Consider the following 9,303-nt stretch of genomic DNA (forward strand, 5'->3'; position numbering starts at 1 on the left):
CTTTGTTTATATCCCCCCTGCCATAATTTACAACACACAGCCAGCCAGACTTTTATTCACTATTTTGTATTGCATGTGAATGTGGTTCCTGTACTTTACTGATATTTCACTTGCCCACTGGGTGTCATTGCAATATGAATGTCTGTGGCCATCTTCCAATAGATGTTACCAGAAGGAATCTGGGGATTAGTTAGGAAACAAAAACTTTGTAACAAGATATCATTGCATATGTATGTGAGTGTTCATTGTATTATGTTTTTCCCACCAGTTCCTAGTGAGTGTGTGTTTAAAATGTTGCTGGACACATGGCTGCATATGTGTATGTGTGCCACGTACGCCGCTGGTCACAGGTGAGTGTCATGTGTGATGATCATTATTGCCATACACCTGCTCCGCTCCTGCAATTAACTTTGCCGATGCAAATGAGCCTTATTGCATCACAGAGGCCTAGCCTCCTCCCCAACAGACTTGGCGATGTTCATCTGCTGGATCTAATTAAGGTAATGAGAGAGGGAGGGAGAGATGGAAGGATGGATGGAGGAGCAAAAGAGAGAGATGGAGGGGGAGTGAGAGGAAGGTGGAAACACTGGGAAAAGGGAATGAAAGAAGTTGGCACAATATAAAATGAAGGGAGAAAAGGAGAAGGAGGGGTAACTATGTGTGTGTGTTTGCATCTTTCCATGGTTGTGTTGTCTAATTTTAGCTCAAAACCACTGTTGTGAGGACATTTTAGTCTGTTCTCGCAACTTCATAGGGCTATTTGAGGTTTAAGGGTAGAATTAGGTTAGGTCAGGGTTTGGGCATTTAAGTTGTGATGGTTGAGGTTGAGGTTGAAGTTGGGGCTGTCATGGAGTGTCCTTGCAGCTTTAGAAAGACCAACGTGTGTGTGTGTCTGTTTGTGCATGTGAGTGTGTGTGTGAATTGATGAAGTGTCAGTAGAAAGAGAGGGGAGTGAGAGGAGGGAGGAGACAGCAGGTGTTCTGAGAAGGACAGCAGTCATCTCACACACACAGTAGCACACACAAAACAAAACAATATTAAATTATACATATATGCATGCAAAAACAAATTTAACTAAATCCAGGGACACACCTGTACACAAATGTATAGCTTCCCTCCTTTACTCACCTCTGCGAAAACTATATTGTAAATATATTGCACACACTTAGATTCATGCACCTTCCATACTAGAGTGGAATGGCAAGTTACACACAACTAAATGTTTCAAATCCTCACCAACACTCTAATTATTTTCCTTTCTCACATATTGTGGAACTATATGGTCATTTCATGATTGTAAGCAGTGGGTGCACATGCATTTCTATACATACTATAATATTAGGATATGCACACAAGGACATATTCTATACATGTGCACCAGAAAACAGGATCACCTCTCACAGCATGAAGAATGCACTGGGCCAGGTTATTGTGAATCCAAGAATACATGCATCAAATACTCTAAGTAACCAGAAATCTACACTGCCCTTGATTTATTTTGGAAGAATGGTTCACAGATTTGAACTGGTGATACAAAATGCTGCTTCCTGTTTTTTATATTTATTTATTTATTGTATACCGTGCGAGCAGACTGATAGGAAGGTGATGGAGGGAGACAGGCAGGCAAAGAGAACAGAGCTCCTTTTGAACTCACAAAGTGCCTGAATTTAATCAATGCTCAAATGCTCTGCAGTGGAATCTGACCACTTTGAGTTGGTTTCATTTATAGCCAGACTTATTTTAAATACAAGGAGGTAACAGTCCATGTAATGACCTATCCTTTCATCCAGCCACTTCACTCCACTAGTGTCCGTGTCTGCAGTCTTTTTAGAAATATGTACACATGGCAGAGAAATCAACATTCTCCAGGACTTAAGGATGCTAATTACATTATTGATTAAAGTGGGTCTGTGTCATTGTAGAGATTATAGTCCAACAATGTTTTTTTTTAAATAATTTCATTTGGAGGACTTGTTGGGCAGAAAACATGGGAACACATGAGCTAGTGAGGATTATGGTTGTAAACACAAACTACAGGGGCTAACGACAGTGTACAAAGCTGTCAATTTGTCATAAAACTGTTTTATTAAATATTTTATTGTTATTCACCATCTCTGTCATTCTCCTTGCATTCAGTGCAACCAAGCAGCATCCCTCCTTCTTTACTGCTTGGATTATTCCACCCTGAAATTATAATACCAGTATAGTAACAATCAATACTTCATGAATAAGAGATCTGTCTCAAAGTGAACATATATTGGAAAGTTTTGCAGTTTTGCATGTGCAATCAGAAATAGTTGGGTCTACTTGCAACCAAAGGTGAATATGTCTCAACCCCCTCCACACAGAAATGAATGGTAAAATCCAGTTTGACTGCACCATGAGCTGAGAAGATAAAGAGTTTGCTTTGCATTAGAGAGAGTAGGTGGCAGCTTGCTGTGAGACTGTAATATAGTCATTATTCATATCTATTTTGTTTTTATAGAATTAGCACTTTAGCCTTTGTTTTAAACATACTTTTATCAATAAATATCCCCTTTTTTGCATAGATCCAGTGTCATACCACATTTGATGCCCTTTGTATGGTGTTGCATCACTGTAAAGGCCCATATCAAACAAAAACAAACATCCCCAGAACAAAAGTACACAAATGTTTGCACACCTTTGGCCATATAGTACATCTTCTGATAGACCTATGTCTTTGCAGAAAAACAAAAAACATATCCATTAGTGGTAACACATAAAAACACTGGATGTAATCCTGTGTGCACCAGGAGTACAGCTCATATATCATGCATCCGGATACCAGACCTCACTGGTGTGGACTGGTGCAGAGTAGTGGAGATATCCTTAGATCACAGGTTGACAGAATGACTGACACAGCCATCCTCACGTCCTGAGCTACTCAGGTATATTTCTGGAACAATTTCAGGTACACAATGATTTTTTAGCTGGGCATCGTCTCTGTACTATCACCTACTGCTTTCACTTACCATAAATAAAATAGTCCCTGCTGAATGTCCTTAGACTTTTCTTACTAATCTGACAGATTTACCCATAAATCATTTCAAACGATTCTGCACTCAGCTGCTTGAAATGTTCTCATTTCAGATCCATTTGCCTGACCTCCTATAATTACACACATCATGCGGTTGATGTGTTAGTATGAAACACTGCAGCGTATGATCCACCAGGTGGTGTTCTCATCACTTACCTGGTAAACAGGACAAAACTGCTGTAGCCACTGAAGACATCACTGAGCACGCGATGTGTATTTATGTGAAAGGACAATACAGATATAGTATTTTCCTTTGTCTCAGCAGGCCTCTCCCTGTTTCTCCTGTAAACCTCTCCCCCCTCTGGTTTTCTCTTCTTGCTGGGTTTAATCTGACTAGCTGCTGAGGTGACTGATTGACCAGTGAATGAGCTGTTTATTGGATGCAAGGGAAACAAATTGCAATTTGACGTGTCTCTCGAGTTGTCTAATGTGAGCCAGGATGAAGTTTACCTCTCTCTGCTTCTGCTCTCCTCTCTCAGCATGGGCCAAACCTAAAACAAGGTTTGGGCCTCTGCAGGGGCAATCTCAATCACTCTGATGCACCAAGGAGGACACCGAACACTGTGTGGATGGTTTTGTACGCATGGAGAAACAGTCTTGTGTAAACGATGTACATACCGCCTGCATCAGCTTTGTACCCACAGTCATAAATAGAATGCCATTTAATGGAACACTGATTTATAAAGTAATAGGTTTTAACTTCCTTTCTTCTTTAACAGGATTGCACTTAACTACTTTTAACAATGCACACGCATACTGTATGTTGCTTTAAGTGTGCAGTGATTTCTCACCAGTCTTGGCATTTATTTACTTAAAATATGCACATCACTCAGTCAACCATCTCTAGTATTATGATGATTTTGTCCTTATTGCAGTTATGGTAGGGATATCTCAGAATAGTACACATGCTGATGTAAAGGCTCCTCAACAGTGACAAACACCAAATACTTGCAGTACTTTGGATCCTTTTATCTGCTTTTTAATTATCTACTGGGGTAAGTGAACACCACGCATATCAGCTACTACAAGACATTAGAAACAAACAAACATTTTGAGTGTCCAAAACATCTGTAATCATCTGCATATGTTAAAAATAACATATGTCCAAAATCTAGGTGTTAAGCTGCCTGAGTGAGCCAAGGCACATTGGTGTGCAGGGCTGTCTGATTTATCATCAACAGCTTTGATGAAAACTGTCGTCAGTTTACACAAACAGCACACACAAAGCGATATTACAGTAGCATTCATTTTACCAACCCTAATTTGATGGTTCTGCTGTTTGGGGCTAGAGAGGTAGCATTCAGTGGGTTTATCTGATCTTTTTCACTCAAAACATTTGTGTGGTTCTGCTTAAAAATGATGCTGGTGAGACTGAACCAAAACAGTAAAGTCATGGACCATAAAACCAAAACAATGAGCTGAAAGGTGGTAAAGCTGAGGGGGCTGCACTGTCAGGTGAGAATTCTCAGTGAGTTTGTGTGACCCTTTCACTTTACAACCCCTCATTTGATACAGTGCTAACAGACATACACTCACAGGCCACTTGATTAGGTACACCTGTACAATTGTATGCATTTCAATGCAACACTTCTGCCTTAACATTTGTGTTTATGAAGCTCTGAGTGGTTCAGGTTTTGGTGAAATTGTCATAAATGTATAAATTAAAAGATAAGTTTATTATGGAGTTAATAGTTAAAGGTGGTGTTGCACTGGACTACATTATATTTAGTTTTTCTTGTGTGTAGTGTGTTTGCTTCAGCCCCATCCTCTTATGGTGACCATGTTGAGGCTGTTTCACAGTAAAGGTTTAGTATTCATGAGGAGTGCCGCAGGATCGCAGCACACTCATAAGAGCTCAGCCTGAGTCTGTCACCAAACAAACAGGAGCTGCATGTTTTTCGGATTTATTAGAGGAGCCCTCCCTTCTTGTTCTCTCTCTCCTCCTCTTAAGCTTTCATTATTGTCTTTTCCTCACTCTCTCCCCCCTCTCCCTCTATGTTAAGAGCGGCACACACTTTCCTGCGTGTGGTGCTGTCATTGTCATTGTGTGTGCATGAGTGCAAACATGACGAATGTGTGCATGTGCAAGGATGTCACATGACGTCCTTAATGACAATCTGTCTGTGATCTCACATTTCTCCCCTTAGCTTCTCCTGTTCATGAGGCGTGATGCTTTCCTTTTGTTGCTTTTAATTGAGGCTTAAAATCTCTACTCATACATCAGGATGACTTTAGGAATTATTTGCTTCGCTGCTGTTTTTCTTTCTCTTTTTACAGGGTCTACACTTGCTCATTAGCATGTTGTCTTTATTAGCCAGGGCCGTGTGTGTGTGTGTGTGTGTGTGTGTGTGTGTGTGTGTCCATGTGTGCGTGAACATGGAGTGTGTACTTCAGGTGTTGTGTGTGTAATTAATCTGCTGGCCCTCAGCTCTGATTAAGCTCAGATTCTTCCACACAGCTGAACACTCTCTACATCTCATCCTTTTGGCTTCTACTCATCATTGCTGTGCGAAATACACACTCTAATTTATGTGTCTGTGTGACAGGAAATGAAAAGTCTGATTAAATAAATAAATGTGAAAGTGTGTTTAACATGACAATATGTCATTAAAAAACAAGCTGTATGCTTTTTGAAAGATTATTTTCCCAAAAATGTCCTTAAGTGGCTAAAGGTCAACTCTTTTGTCACAGTACTTTCAGTAGGCAATTATTATTATATTCATATAATTCAGTGTTTCCCAATAATTTATATAAAATTAACAACAGTAACTGAAAGTGGAGGAGGGAGACAATTCCCACATGCACACTCAATAAAAACAATAGAAATATAATTCCCCTATTTCATGGGTGTTGCCCTTTAGGTGATATGAGAAGTCAATAAGTGCTATTGTACAGATCTAATAAAAACCTGCTTTATATGAGTGTGTATGGGCCTGTGAGTGTAAGTGCACACACAAGAACATAGACACACACTCTCCCGTTTCCCTTGGTGTAATCTGTAATAATTGTAGCTGTAATAATCTCGCAAACAGAGGTAAAGGTCAAGTCTGGGAGATGAATATGGGTGGAATGAGTGGAAAAGAAAGAGAAAAACAACCGGCGAGTGACTGAGAATTAGAGGAGAGGTAAACAAAGATGATGAGGATAAAAGGAAAATGGAAACAGAAAAGTCAATGTATTTTGCTGCCTTTCACCACTAGTCTTTGCTGTTGCATCAAGAATGAATGATTGATTGTCTCCATCACTAGATTAGACACTGTACACTTTCCTTCTGCTTTTCTTTCTTTCTTTTCTTGAAAGCCCAGGGTCTCCCTGACAGTCCTGAATTCCTGTCTAACTATGAATACCGTGTTGTTACAGCCCGTGCTGACAGCTGTATTGTTACATTGCAGGGGAAAGGGTATGTTGTTCACAACAACTGAGCTCCACTAAGCACGCTTCCAACAAAGGTGACACTCTACTTAAAGCATTTTGTAGACCGTTATGCATTATAGAGTATTATATAATGTTTACAGTGCCCTCATAGTGAAAGCAGTAATGGGACAGATTAAAAGCACCTTTACTAATTTTATGCACCGTTTTAGACTTGCTTTAAATTGTTTATTTTTTTAAATCAATCTCTGTTGCGAGTTGTTGAATTATTTAACTGTTACTGTTCACTGTGGTTAAGACCACGTCCACTTGCTGAGCCAGAAAAATGTTAAACCTGGCTTTTACATTGTCACATAACATTAAAATAAAAGACATATTAATGGAGCAGCATTATAAAAACCATATAAACAGTTAATAAACATTTTATGACATATATATATATATAACACACCATAATGTAGTTAATAAATGGTGCATAAACAAATAATGGCTGATTGATAATATGTAATCCATTACATTAATATGAGGTTTGAAGTTCTCATTTATTATATTTAGAATTAATTAAGCATGAATTCCTTTATAAAGGCTTTGTTATTATTTTAAACAGGTGAGCTAACTCCATGCAGTAACGAGGGGCATGGAATGTAGAATTTGGGAAATGAACCTAAACCCAAGATTTTTGTTTTCTTTTTTAAGTTATGAATGAAGCTCAACATGTTTTCATGATGTTTAAACCTGTCTGTGAATGAATCATTGACCAAGACTGTAAAAACTACAAATGTAAAAATAAATAAAACATCTTTTCAAATTTGGTGAATTTGCATTTGGCAGAACTGAAAAGTTAAATGCCTCTTTATGGGTTGAGAAAATTACCTTAAGCTAAACTATTTAAAAATCTGTGGGATTTGCTAAAAACAACAGTTTTTCTCAGATTATGAAAACTTGACCTAATGAAGATACATGGTTTTCATAAAAGAGCAATATCTTTGTTAATAAACGTTTATTATTACACACTGTGAAGATGTTTCATATGTACACCTGTAAAGGATTACAACTATATTATACTGTGATATCAGAAGCTCATTACCTGTTTATATAACTGCTGACAAAAACATTAAGAATTTTAAAATGTAATTTTATCTGGTTATTACTACATTCCATTGTGTTGTAAACTGTTTATCATGTGTTTATTTCTTCTCATAAATGCTAAAAGGGGTGTAAAGTGTTGCCGCCCTGAACCCTGGACTCTAAGTTTGGAATACATTTTTCAAATATATAAATAACTTCTTATATTTAACACTGCAAGCTATTGGGATTTTCTTTTTGTCCCTGACTCTATAAATATAAGCTGCCACTATAAATAAATAAAAAATAAAATGTACTTCTTTGTCACCTAAATCATATAACAAACAAAGTCTTCTTTGGGGAAATGATTCAGGTTGTATGTTACTATAACACATTTGTTCATTGCAACTTTTGGTTCTATACCACTTATGTATTTTCACTGGTAAATTAGCTTTATACCAAACACCAACAGAGTTATCTTTCCTTATTTATGAGGACCATCACATGTATTACACTCTAAACAATAAAAAAAACAACTGAGAAATTAATCATAGAAAATGAAGTTCCATGTCCAAACTTGTCCCTGCAAGGTTTCCCAGTATAATAGCACTGTGTCTTTCTTTGTGATAGTGATGCCACCAAGTGCAAGTTAGCCTGTAAAGTGACTCTCAGTCTGGCAGTACCAGATGCAAGCTCAAGTCCACAGGAACCAGCTGCTATTTCATGAAGACAACTGGGAACATCATATTCAAGAAATTCCACTTTGTGTAACATGAATTAAAAAATCTTCTGCAGGGGGAATGTTAGATTATGATGAATTCTGACATTTTTACTAATGTTTTTGTTTCAGACAATGATGGGCTGGTGCGCGGAGACTCAGTTTTCTTCCTATTGTGTCAACTTGTTTTCTTTAAAGAAAAGGTGTTCAGTTGGTGCTAGGTAAAAATAATGATTTTTGTTGCAGTTTTTTTCACTCATCCATCCATTATCTATACTGTTTATCCTAACAAAGGGGCTGGAGCCAATTCCAGCTGGCAGAGTACACCCTGGACAGGTCGCCAGTCTACCACAGAACTTTTTTTTTTCTTCTTTTTTTTTTAATGTTTTGGAACAACAGGTTGATCTTGGCTTATGAACCAAGCCACAATTAAATTCACCTCTTTTGGTGACACTGAAGTAATGCAGATGGCACCCCCTTTCTACTTAGATGTCACAGATGTGTGCTACCTGTACAATCCATTTCACCCTGGTTACTGTTTAGAACTAACAGAGGAGAAATGGGAAGTCAGTCTCACCTGTACATACATGTTTAATAGCTGAAAGGTTTGGCTGAAGTGATTAAGCTGAGCTTTTTGACTCATTACACCTGATTGGCGGCATCTCGCTGTGGAGTTAAATGATTAAGGATCTTTTGACAAAACTGGCTAATGCAAAGTTGTTATCTGGAATTTTAGATAGAAAAAACACATTGCAGAAATAACACAGATATGACAGAAATGACTACAATGCCATATCTGTGTAGAAAAATAAAAACCTGGGAACAAGATACGCTAGCAGTTGTCCCTTTATGTAGTTTAGTGGTACAAAAAATGACAAACTGTATGTCATAAAATGACCCTGCAGTATGTGCTAAAATTAAACCCTGACACTAATCAGATTATCTACAAAATGCATAGTCACAAAACTTCAAACAGCTGATTGCTTTTATTATGTCATATGGCGATGATATGTGAATTGCAGGCACACAACCCGACACCTCTTATATCTGCTATTAGCAAAATCACCACAATTTGTCTAGATTTTACAGT

The sequence above is a fragment of the Monopterus albus genome, unplaced genomic scaffold (assembly GCF_001952655.1).
Source record: "Monopterus albus unplaced genomic scaffold, M_albus_1.0 scaffold183.1, whole genome shotgun sequence".
Taxonomy (NCBI): domain Eukaryota; kingdom Metazoa; phylum Chordata; class Actinopteri; order Synbranchiformes; family Synbranchidae; genus Monopterus; species Monopterus albus.